We start from the raw sequence: 13,723 nt of genomic DNA on the forward strand, positions 1-13,723 counted from the left end.
ATTTTAATTATTATTTATTAAATTATTTAGATTTACTAATTGAACAGTTTTAAATGTATTTATCTATTTTTTTTTAGGTATATATGTATTTATTAATTTTTGCTTATTTTATTTTTATTATCTTTTATTTCTATTTTACTTTCGGACTATGGACTTAGTGTTTTCATCACTTTTTTAAAAATTGAATACTTTTGCATGAGATTTTCCTCTGAGTCAAATGTTGGCTGAGTAATACAAATGTTAAAAAAGAATAGATCATGTAGTTTGTTGCTGAGAGACTCTGATGTAGACAAAGACTAAATGAACTGTACCAAATGTGAAAATACACGACTGTGTTCAAACTGTTGAAGAGTACAGAAGTATCAGCATCATGAACCTAAATCAACTGAGATACAAGATCTCCTTCACTGACTTTTATGATGTCTGTGATGTTTCTGTTTAATATCATGTCTGAAATAATGTGTATGATGCATATTTTTAGATGTAGATGTTTTAAGTTGCACTGATTGTATCTTCTTTGTTGAATGTTTTGAGGCTATGTTTTCTGGAAAGCTTCATATCTCATTCAGGAGACAGTTCTTTTCTAATCAAGGCCCTTCTTTAAAACCACTCTGGAGACATTCAGTATCACTGACGTCTATACAATATCACATCTTCAACTCTGTGTTTCTTCAGTTACTTACCTGTGCTATATTACTGTTAATACTTTAGTCCTGTCCTTAACGTCTCATACCGCCTTTATACATCTACTTATTTATCTTCTTTACTTTGTTTTATTCCCTCTGATGCACCGTTGTCTTTATGTACTCCTTTTATTGTCGTTTATTGCTTTTATCCCTCTCTTTTTCTAGCTTTACTATTTGATCTCCTTTGAAATCCATTTGTTTTATTACCTTTTATTCTTGTTGACCTGTACATTTACATTTTGTTCTCACCTTTTATTGGAGTTTTTGGAGAGCACTCCCAGTTTGTCCTGACTGCTGAATGTTTATTCTGTTCTCTTCCCCAAGCTCCTGCCTTTGTTTCGTCGGTCAAAGCACCCTGTAAACATCTGCTTTTGAAGGTGCTGTATGAATAGATGATCATATCTTCTTCTTATTCCTTAATGCTGTTGAAACATGTATTTCCAAAACTCCCACTTTTCATGAGCTCAGATAAATATATTAAAAACAGTTTGATTACAGATTTGTGGCTCTGCATGTTTCAGATCAGCTGTTTCAGAAGTCTCTGACTTTTTGTTTATGATGTTATTAAGTTAAATAGATAATATCCAAAAAGTCAAAATCATAAAATATGCTGACACTGTGTTTGCAGGTGAAGCAGCTACTAGAACGTAAATACTAAAATGTGTACAAGTGACTCAGATATGTTCACAAGTATGACACCTCCTGCACTGTAAAGGGGAGGATCCAGGGAGGACCAGAGCTGGCCCCCTTTCTCCTTCGTTCATACTTTCAGGGTTTAAGCTAACAAGATTCACATGTTGTCTTTTTGTTGACAACACAATAATGTCAGTATGATATGTACTGGTACATGTTAATAGTTAAAGTAGATATGATCAAACAGAAAGGGTAAATACATGTTATAGGTCATATATAAAGTCAGAGTCACAGTCTGGCTGCTCCAGGTCTGGATCCCCTCCTGACACTGAATAGAGCTTAGTGTATGACTGAGGAAGTATTTCTGATAAATGGTTCATGGCTAAAGTATTTTTAACAGCATGAAAAGCTGCTTTTAAAATGTTGAAAATGACTTACTCCAAGAATTTTAGACACTTCATATATGGGGTGCCATTTGTAAAAATGTGCACACTGAAAATAAAAGCAGCCATTCTACACATTTGGCTCCAAAATGTCATAAAATCCTGTTGTGAATTTTTGAAAGTCACTTTTCAATCACTATTAGAGCAATATTTGTTCTTTTTCACTTTATTTTTATTGTGACAAATACATTTCATTTAAAATAACGGTTAAATCTAAATGTTAAATCCAAATGTAAAATATAAATCAAAATGTTAAAAATAAATGTTTAATGTAAAAATCAGTGTTAAATCTAGATGTAAAATACAAAAATAGATGTTAAATCTAAATGTTAAATCCAAATATTAGAAATAAAAATAAATGTTAAATATAAATGTTTAATCCAAATGTTAAATATAAAATAAATGTTAAATATACATGTTAAACGTTAAATATAAATGTTAAAAGATAAATATTAATGTTAAATATAAATGTTAAATGTAAAAATTAATGGTAAATATAAATGTTAAATATAAAATACATTTTAAATTTTAAATATAAATGCTAAATGTTAAATCTGAATGCTAAATGTTAAATCTGAATGCTAAATGTTAAATATAAATGTTAAATATAAAATCGAATGTCAAATCTAAATGATAAATGTTGCTCTGGGACCCTAAATACTTAGCTGATATGTAAATTCACTCTGCCGCCTAGCCTATATATCAAAATAAAAGCTTCATAAAGCGATACAGACTTAGCAATAGCAACGTAGCTTGTCCGTACCATAGACTGGGTCAGCCCTGACTCTGAGCGTTGGGAAATCTCTCAATGGACTCCAAAACTGCCTTTTAAACATTTTTTTGCGATGGGTGTACTGTATCGCTTTATGAAGACACTGCCGCCTAGCAGTGTGACAAACAAAATGAAATGTGAAGAAGATCACAAATATTCATCTGAATGAGATAAAAAAAAAAGTGAGGTTTAAAAATTCACTCTACATTTTCATGATGTTTTGGAGCTAAATGTGGAGAATTGTTGCTGTTATTTTCAGTGTGCACAACTTTACAAACAGCGGCCCATACTCATAAGACTCTAAATGCTTTTGATGGGATATTTTATGACCAATAATTAATCAGTAGATTGGAAAAAATTGAAGTTGATGTAACACAAATGAAATTACATCATTGGCAGCTCTGGACTGGAGGTTTAAATAAAATGAATAAAAAGTGGTGTATTTATTCCGTGATCAACAGGACTAACATGTCAGAGCTTGATCACAGCTTTTAAGGTCTCATCATCAAACTAAAGTGAGTTGTTTATGTATTTTATAAATCCCTTTCATTCTGTTTTTCAGTCGATGATTGATACACAGGACAGAGTCTGTGCTCCGGTAAAAACTGGAAAGCACCGAAAAATTACAGTTTAGTGTGAGTTTGTGTCTTTGACTTCATTGAACATCTGTAAACAAGGTAAGGAGGCGTTCAGCTCGGAGAAAACAAAAGATCAGGCTCGTCACTCTGAGCGCCAGAGATCCAAAACCTCTCACAATGATTCTTCTTTATCCCTCTTTTCAGTTTCTCAGTGTGGCGTCTGTTCTACAAATAGTTAAAGTACTCCCTGATCCTGAATAAATGTGCTTTTAAAACAGCACAGTCAGCTCTCACAGGCCTGAGCATGAGCCCGGAGCTGTGTGAGAAAGTGTTGCTGAGTGCCAGCTTCACATCACGTGTCGTCAGTGAGAACAGATTTTAATCGGCCTCTCGTCAAAAGAGAAAGAGCCGGTGAAGTGTCTGAGAGATCAGAATACTCATGGTGTCACTGAGTCTGTAGTTAGATAGATAGGGTGATCATAGAGACTGTTACAGAGCGTTTTAGAACTTGTTTAGTTTTGTTTGATTTTGTAGAAGTGCGTCAAAGATTAAACCGTAAAGTTGAATGCTAGTTTTCATTCAGTCGTTCATCCTCAACGTAAAGCTGGAAATGTCCAGACGAGCAGATGAAACCATCCTTCCAGAAAACAATAACAACAACATAACATCACATTTAACCTCATGACAAGACAAGATCTGATACTGTACATTCATATACACTATGCTTTATTGTGACTCAGACTCTTTGTAATTTTGTGTTAAGTGTTTTTATGTGCAGCCTCTTCTTCTGGTCAATTTCTTCTTTGTTGTTTTCTTGACCTTTAGATTTGGTTTGCCCCCTTCCCTCTCCCCTCTTGTATGTCATCCCTGGGGAGTGGTAGGTGTCTGTTGGTTAACTTTTTTATCTTTTTCCATCTATTTATGTATTTTATGTGTGCGTTTGTCCTGTATGGTGTTTTGATGTGTTTATTAAACAGATTTTATTTGTATTTCTTTTGTATGTCGGCTGGCTGAACGTGCACATGCTTTGTGCTGGTTTGCGTGCACTGAGGTTTCAGCTAACTGAAATGTTCTTTTATCTGTGCAGGAGCAGAGGCAGGCTGCATACGTTGCTAAAAAGCTGAGGTTCTTTTCCATCTATAAAACAAAGAATAAACAAAGAGAAAGCAAGATCCTGGTGTTGGTCATCTGTTTAAAAGAAAAAAAAAAGTCCCACCAGTGATATGTGCACCACCCAGGCACAACATGATAATAAAAACTGTTCATTAGGGCTACTCTGAGCTTAAAAACTGATGCAACAGTGTAAGAAATGTGTGACTTCTAGATTTGCCTCCACGACAGAGAGGGGTGTTATGAAAGAGGAGGAGGAAGGGAAGGAGGAGGAGGAGGGTGTGAGGTTTGGCCTCCTCCCTCTTCATCCCTCGTTAGTTAGGAATTTGTTTACCCTCCGTCTCGAGCCGTGACCTGTAATGGACCACGAAGCCCTCTGGTCAACACAGGATTACCCAAGAGCCTCTCCTCAGGGCGAGGACCCCCCCTCTCTGTCACACACACACACACACTCACACACACACAATCCTTACACTGGGAGATAGGCCATCTAAGCTGCAATGATAACAACCATTACTAATGGCAATTAGCCCATTAGATCCTTGTTAATGCTGGATGACTGTGAGGTAGTTTGTGTGAATGAATCTCAGAGGACTCTGCGTCTCTCTTTACCTCTTTGTCCTCTCGTTCTGTTTGGAGAAGATATGAGTCCCTGTTCAAACAGCTGCAAGTGACCATTTCCTCATAGTCAGCCTGAAGTGAGAGGGTTTAGGAAGTTTAGCTGATGAGTGAAATTTATGACACGGAAGAGTTTTGGTGAAACCCTTGTCTTTGTTCAGTCTTCACTCTGTTGGTTTTGGTTTGGTTATTTCTCCTCGCTGTTTGTTTTTAAGTCTGGTCCTGAGAGAGGGTTACACCCCTGAACCTCCAGAGAGGATTTAAGGCATCTAAGAGAAGATAAGAACTTAGTCAGAACCAGTCCCTTCACTTATGTTTGTGGCCACATGCTCAAAACATAAAATCAACTTAATTATAAGAAGCTCTGAGAGACACTTTATGTTTAGTTAAAGTTTGAATCAACATTTGATCATCAGTCCCTGATGACCTGATGAGTCTGGGTCTGCTGAAGGTTTCTGCCTGTTCAAACTGAGTGTAAACGCTAACCTGCAGTAGCTTAACATTTGATGCCTAAAAGAGAACAGTCCAAACGGCCTGTCTTTAAAGTGACCTGAGATCACTTTGAGTAGGATTTGGAGCGATGAATAATACTTCATTGATTGGTTGAAATTGATTTAGCCATCAAAGATTTCAAACAGTGGCCGTGCTGCTGAACACCAGGAGCCAGACTAGCTGAGGATCCAGACTAAGCACCTGAGGCTTAAGGAGTGATCTTTAAATGTAGTTGCAGTGTGCGGGGTCTCTCCACCTCGGGCTCCATTAGAGGACTTTGTGTTAATCCTGCGGGGATTGTGTGTCCCCTCGCCACCCCGCCCTGCCCCAGGCCTGCACACTGTGGGAGATGGGACGGCCCAGGGATGGTATGAAGGCTTGGAGGGAAGCCCAAACACTGCTAAAATAACTCACTGGCCCTTTTTTGTCTATTCCTCCGCATCCCTCCTCTGAGCAAAGATAACACACACATACCTGTTTGATGAATGGGAGTTTCTGCCCGGTTTACTCTGCAGAGAAAACGCCTTGGAGTGACTCACCCTGCACACACAAGAAGAAAGAAGAAGCATGGAAATGTGGAATTAAGGAGTTTTTGTTCTAGAAAAATTCAGCAGAAATGTGGGTCGACAGCACGCCGCTCTTTCTGTCGTACATTTATCTATTTTTCATTTCAGCTGCAAACAAACAAAAAAAAAAAGAGCAGAGTTGGCACAGAAATAACTTCATTCAGCACATTTGACGGGTTTGTCCTCTTCCCTCTCTTAGCCTCTGCTCTCTCTGGTCATTACTCTGACATCCATTAGGACACTTCTGTTTGTGTCATCGCAGCCTGCAGGGATGATACACTGTGAGCCCAGACTGAGAGCTTCACACGTTGGCTCAATCCAACACATTATTTCAATCAGACCACATCACTAAAGGCCGCTGTCTCGCTGCTGAAGCTCTGGGGTTTGACATGTTATAACAGTTTGAAATCTTTTTATTTGAATTTTTCCTTTTTTTTTATAGACATTTATTCACAAATCACAACATGTATTAACCAAAGAACATTGACAAACAGCAAAACAACTTAACAAGGCAATCAACATGTGTATTTTAGGCAAAACAAAACAAGACAGCATAAATGAATAAATAAATAAATAAATAAATAAATAAATAAATAAATTAATAAATAAATAAATGAATAGATAAATAAATACAAATTATCAGAAAAAAAGGGGTGGGGGGTGGGGGGTTGCAGACACTGAGGTTGGGGGGAAGAGGTTCAGGGAACCCAGATATAATGTTCACTGTTTAGAGGTTAAATTTTATTCAAAGTAAGAGATGAAGGGCTTCCAGACTTTAAAAAATACTTGTGCGGAGCCCTTAATGGAGTATCTGAGTTTTTCCAAGTTTGAGTTTGACATGTTGTAATATGAAGAACTGATGCAGGGCCTTTCTTTAAAGAGTTCATGGCAACAACAAAGCAGGGAAGACAAACAGGCTGCATGCACTGTGAAACATTTTGAGGAAGAGATCACTGCCCCCTCAGTAAAAAAGGAACCAGTGTATGTACACTACCATTGAAAAGTTGGGAAACACCTTCTCATTCAAGGGTTTGTATTTATTGTAATGATTGTAAACACTGTAGATTAATACTGAAGACATCAAAACTATGAAAGAACATATATGCAATTATTGAATGAACAACAAAGTGTTAAACAAAGCAGAATCTGTTTTATATTTTAGATTCTGTAAAGTAGTCCCCTTTTTCCTTCATGACAGCTTTGCACACTCTTGGTATTCTCTCAGTCTGCTTCATGAAGTGGTCTCCTGGAATGGTTTCTAATGAACATGAGCCTTGTTAAGAGTTCATTTGTAGAATGACTTGCCTTCTTAATGTGTTTGAGACCATCAGTTGTGTTGTTCAGAGGTAGGGTTAGTACACAATGGATAGTCCTATTTGACTACTGTTGTAATCCAGATTATGACAAAACCAGATTATTTCATAGTTTTGATGTCTTCAGTATTAATCTACAATGTTGAAAATAATTTTAAAAAAATAAAAACCATTGAATGAGAAGGTGTGTCCACACTTTTGACTGGTAGTGTATATATATATATTTTTAAAGTTGACAAAGTACTTAAGATATTTCATTTCAGGTAAAAGTCCTGCATTTAGAACTCCTGTGAGGAACTTTGCAGTGAAATTGGCGTCCCCTGTGGACAGAGTGGTATCTCTCATCTCCTTCCTAATCTTCCCTGCACATGATTAATTTATCGTTTCTGACAAAAAAATCTCGTCTTGCTTTCTTTTGACGGTCAAATGTTTAATTAATCGTAAATTTATTTTTTATAGGGAAAAGTTTTAAAAAGCTTGGTTGATAAAGCAGGCGTCTCATGTGCAAGCAGCAGACCTCGTTGCCCCGGTCGTGGGATCTATCCTCGTCCCCAATAATCTTCAGTGCATGTCATCCCTCACTCTGTACCCACATTTACTCTTGTCTCTCTCTTGAGCTGTCCTGTTCAATAAAGGCCAAAGCCTGACTGATTTTCAAAGTGAATATATTTTCTGGATGGATCATTTTTACTAGATATAACTGATTTGGTGCCCTGGGCAAAATTTCAACTAATGCTTCTTGTATTGTAGCCAACTCCACCAACAATCACATCACATATACACTGAAAGACAACTGACATACTGCTTCATGTTTTACACCTTTGTTTTATTTTAAAATGACCTCTAAAAGAACATTAATCAAATGGTAACAACATTGATATTTAGCAGGAGAAAAAAAATACAATTTCAAAATACATAATGTAGTAGTAGAATGTATTCAGTCATTATATAACACAATTATTTTCACAGTACAGACACTTTCAACAAAGCAACAGTCATGTATTAAGTGATGACTAAAAAGGAAGAAGCTACATGTTAATTTAAGCCTAGCCTACATTTTCTATCTAATTAAGCTAACAGCTTCCAAAGTGTAAACAAAACAACAACAAAACAAAAACAGGTAAATCATGAATGCCTATGCCACGGGCCGGCCATGATTTTACCCATACACCTATGTAAATGTGAACCAGATTTTACTGTGCATACAATCATAATCTACTAACACAGCTGTCAGATAAACATGCTGGAGTCAAACATTTTAGGTTTGCAAACTAGGATCAGAATAAACAGATTAGGTTGGGTTTTTTTTTGCAGTTAAAGAAACAAGAGCAGTTCAGAAAACATCAGCTGGATGCAGGATGCATCTGATTATACAGAAAAGCATTCAGCATTGATATGTTTAAAAATAACTTTGTGTGTCATGTCTCCATCATGTACGACCTCAATAAGATCCACTTTAATGTGAAGTTGTAGCTAAAAACACATGGACGAGTTCACCGGGCTTAATGGGTATATAAACTGTAAATGAGACACATCTTGGATCTCAGCCTGCTCCGAGAGTTATGTCAGCGATGTTGCGTGAGAACATGTTCTCCATTATCAAACAATAGAGACGCAGACGTAACCCAGTCTCGTTTCAACCGTGTGACCTGAGAAAGCGTGTGCACGTATGGAGAGATGGAGGGAGGGAGGGAGAGCCCTTGGGATGACAGCAGCCCTGTGACGGAGAGGAACTGATGAATTATGAGACTTTTGCATGAAGACGGGTGGTACGGTTGCACTAAGTCAACTTCTGAGTGGGGAGTTTCCGTTTGAAATGCGGATCATTGGAAAAACAAGCCGGGTCTAAAACAAAGAGCAGAGCAGATGAATGGCCTGCATGTCTGTGTGGCAGGGTGAGGAGTGGTGGAGTGAAACACCACAGAAAAATGTTGTGGGACATTTCGGGCCAAGTGCTGCTGATGTGTAAAAAGAAGTCACACCTTTGTCTTGAAAAACTGTGTCAGGTTGATCTGCTGTTTGGTACTTACAGTGATGATAGCAGTGAGCCAATTTCAACCACAGGGGGCTTAAAACGAAAAGGTTGAGACAACAACTCTTCATAAAATCAGCTCACTGCAGGAAATGCAAGCACAAGAAACAGAATCAACTTCTGCACAGTGGCCTTACCATTCAGCCTTTACAACACTTGAGGTCCTGAACCACTGTCTTGTGTACACTCTTCAGTATTGAGACTAATACCAAGGATGGAAAAATGTTTTTTAAACAAAGGCCTGCGTCCATGTGAGCAGCAGTGGGTGCCGCTCTGTTTATCGAAGGACTCGGCCGTTGTCAAAAAGACGGATCGTCTCTCTTTGTCAACATGATTCTGTGTAATGACCCTCATTATTTATTTGGTTGCTGCCATGACTACAGTTTGAGAGGCATGATGTATGTGTTTTTTTCTAACGCTCTGACAACGCCATTCTCTGTAATGACACATGCAGTGTTTCAGCAGGACTGTGCGCTGCATGAGAATCCAGGCGTGAAATGCGCTAAGGCAACACGGGCTAAGCAGGGCTCTGCGTGATGCTTTGAAGTGCTTTTCATCAGGAGATTATCGACAGGAGGACGAGAGGAAAAAAAGATTGACTTGAAGTTTACCTCACTGTTTTCTGACAGCCTGAGTAAACAGAAAAAGTAGGTCCAGGAGCACAGAGGTATGAAATTAGGATAGGACAGAGCTTTATTGTTTTCTGTGTCCTAAACTTAGACTCCTCGTTGACACGAGAGTTTATTTAAGACAGAGATTAGAAAGATTTTACAGCTTTAGGTGGTTTAGTTAAGATATTTTTAACACTTCAAATATGCAAAATGCTCTTCATGAGCTTAAAATTACTACTGCCCCCACAAACTGCCAAACCACGTTCCTCTTCATGTTTGGATGGTAATGACACAAAGATGTGGCTCTGATCATTTCAGATTTCCTCTGAAGCTGAAGTTTATGAAAACAAAAGTTTGAAACCAGCGTGAAACATTCAGCTTTTTCAGTAGCACTGATATCACGTGCAGATGTCAAAGATCAAGGAGTCCACGCTGTAGCATCTCCGTACAGGTATTCTGGTGTCAGGTCAAAAGTGACGCTCTGTGTTTTGGTACTTCATCACAGCCCTGCTGCGAGGTCTGAGCAGAGAAACTCTGCTCTGAGGCTCTTTGATGTCAGCCTAATATGGCTTGTAAAAAGGGGGGATCTGCACTTTGAAGTGTTGCCTGACACTGTCCAGATATGTGTGCATGTGTGTGTGTGTGTGTGGTGCTTGGGGCTGAAGAGGGTTTGTGTCTGCCAGAGTTATAAAAAGTGATGTAAACATTGAGAGAGAGAGAGAGAGAGAGAGAGAGAGAGAGAGAGAGAGAGAGAGAGAGAGAGAGAGAGAGAGAGAGAGAGAGAGAGCAGGAGAATATGAGGCAGTCATACAGCAGATCATTACTTTTTGTTGTTGTATAAACTTTTGTGTATTTCAGTAGTCACCGTTCTTCCTTGTGCAAACTGTAATAGTTGGATTCATCTGTTTAGCCTCCACAGCTGCTGCTGCTGCCAATTCTTTGTTTGCTATTTAACAACTGCAGAGAAATAGTTCCTCATACAGCGACATGATTAAGAGTAAAAACTTCAAATAGACCATAATTAAAAAACAACATAATATAAGAGAGCTTTCATTTTTAAAGTTGTGTTTGCTTTAAAGATAGGTGTTTGGGCATTTGTGCCTTTATTGATAGGACGGCTGAGAGTGGGGGGAGACATGCAGCAAAGGGTTGAGGCTGGGAGTTGAACCAGCGACCACTGTGACGAGGACTAGTGTTGGTAGTCACAGAAAACTAGCATGAATTTGAATGTAGCATTTCCTCAGGACTCCGTCTAACCCCTCCCCCACTCCCCTCAGAGCTCCTCCAAAACGACGCCCCCGTTCACATTCACGAGCGCCGCTGATTGCCGACCATATGATGGTGACTGATTCAAAATCGGTCCTCAGCACATGGTTTGTGTTTTGCGCTACGTCAACTCATGTCTCAGTCAGCGGTAAGAAAACACCAAAACATTCTCATAGTGAAAGTTAAAAACACAAACAAACATGAAATGTACGCTCTGCAGGAGGCGGGCAGAACGGCAGGACAGGATTTGATTGGTTTCATCATTTGGCTCCTGATGGCAGTGATTGGTTGGTGTTTTTCCAGGTTTACTCCGGCTGTAGATAGCAGCTTTTTTTTACCTCTTTTTTAAGAACACATTATGTATTGATTACCATCAGGACATAAAGATCATTTTAACCAGTATAACAAAAAGTGGATCTAAATCTGACTACCAACCCCAGCTTTAAACTGATAACAATAATGTTAAAAATGTTCCACTCACTGTGAATATTTGCTGAGATAAAAATTAAAATCGGAATTCCAATTCATTCCAATTATTCTTCCAGACATTTAACACACACAAACACACGCACACACACACACACACACACACACACACACACACACACACACACACACACACACACGCACACATGCTCATAAAAGTGTTTAAAATTCAGAATGGCTAAAGTCTGTAGCGTTTGAGCGGACCTTCAGCGGACAGGGTGGGGGTGTATCTGGCCTGTTGCAGTGAATAGGACTTGGAGTGTGTAGATCATGGTGTTAGCGAGGAGGGGTCAGGGCCAGTGCATGTAACTCTTCCACTGATTGTTATGAAGGGCTGTGTGTCAGCATCCATCCGACCACTTTATAACTCTTGGCTGTTCCCTGTTCCTCTCCTGCAAAAGGCCCTAATGCATTCTCTTTGACCCCACCGCTCTAAATCAAATATCTGCCCTCAGATCTCGTGCGGCTGCTCCGTGCAGTGTGTGTGTGTGTGTGTGTGTGTGTGTGTGTGTGAGAGAGAGAGAGAGAGAGAGAGAGAGAGAGAGAGAGAAAGAGAGAGAGAGAGAGAGCGCATGGTAGGAGCTCTGTGAGCCTGATAATTAACAGAGTATGAGAGTTTAAAGTGTGCAAAGAAGAGACACAAAGTAGACAAAGAGAATAAATAAAACATATCTCCCACATTTAGTTAACAGAAGTATCTGATTTAACTTTAATCCTACGGAGAGAGTTTCTACATTTGCTTTTGAACGACTTTCAGGTCTAACTGAAGTTTTGTGTCCTGCTCGTGATGGTTTAATAAGCCTTTGGTAAGATGACCCTACTTGTGCTGTGATGTCACAGGTCTGATGTAGGAAAAAGAAACATTTGAACAGAAATGTTACAGAACAGGGCACTGGTGGCCTGGCGGTCTAAGCACCCCACATACAGAGGCTACAGTCCTCGTCACAGAGGTAGCTGGTTCGACTCCCGGCCGCAGCCATTTGCTGCATGTCTTCCCCCACTCTCTGCTCCACTCACTTCGTATCCGTCTTCGGCTGTCCTATCCATAAAGGCAAAAAAGCCCCAAAAATATAACTTAAAAAAAAAAGAAGGAATGTTACAGAGTGTAGAATATGTAAGGGATAGGTCTACGGTCTGTTCAAGTGATAGGGTTGTTGAAGCAGATTGGCACCATGACAGGGTGAGCAGGACCCAAGCAGAGGAGACTCGTTTTATCCTACTAAAAACTGATATCTGCAAACTGGACTGATCGGTGCATGCGAATACAGCATACAAAAAAGGACAGAGCAGACTCTTCTTTCTTAGGAAGTTGAAATCTTTTGATGTCTGTAATGAGATGCTGTACCTTTACCAGTCAGTTGTTGTTTGCTGTTGTGTGCTTTGTGATGGGGAATGGGGTAGACTCTGTTTGTTGGAGAACTGGTGAAGAGCAGAATGAGAAGCATGATGAAGTCCATCCTCAGCAACATTATGACACTGTGGTCGCTCAACAAAGCAGCCGCAGTGACCAATTCCTCTCCATGTGCTGCAGGACTGAGAGGTTCAGGAGGTCGTTCATCCCGGCTGCAATAAGACTTTACAACGGACCTCGCTAATGTGCACTTTATTAATACTACTGATATTAGCTTTTAACCTGTTTTATTCACTTTACCATGTTGATGTTTTTACTGTACTGCCTGACTTGAAGAGTGCTTGGTTGTGTATAGTACACACTGCTGCTGGACACCCAAATTTCCCCTGTTGGGGATGAATAAAGTATCTATCTATCTATCTATCTATCTATCTATCTATCTATCTATCTATCTATCTATCTATCTATCTATCTATCTATCTATCTATCTATCTATCTATCTATCTATCTATCTATCTATCTATCTATCTATCTATCTATCTATCTATCTATCTATCTATCTATCTATCTATCTATCTATCTATCTATCATCTTCATGAAGCAGACTGAGAGAATACCAAGAGTGTGCAAAGCTGTCATGAAGGAAAAAGGGGGCTACTTTACAGAATCTAAAATATAAAACAGATTCTGCTTTGTTTAACACTTTTTGGTTCATTCAATAATTTCATATATGTTCTTTCATAGTTTTGATGTCTTTGGTATTAAT

The sequence above is a fragment of the Notolabrus celidotus genome, chromosome 5, assembly GCF_009762535.1.
Source record: "Notolabrus celidotus isolate fNotCel1 chromosome 5, fNotCel1.pri, whole genome shotgun sequence".
NCBI classification, from domain to species: Eukaryota; Metazoa; Chordata; class Actinopteri; order Labriformes; family Labridae; genus Notolabrus; species Notolabrus celidotus.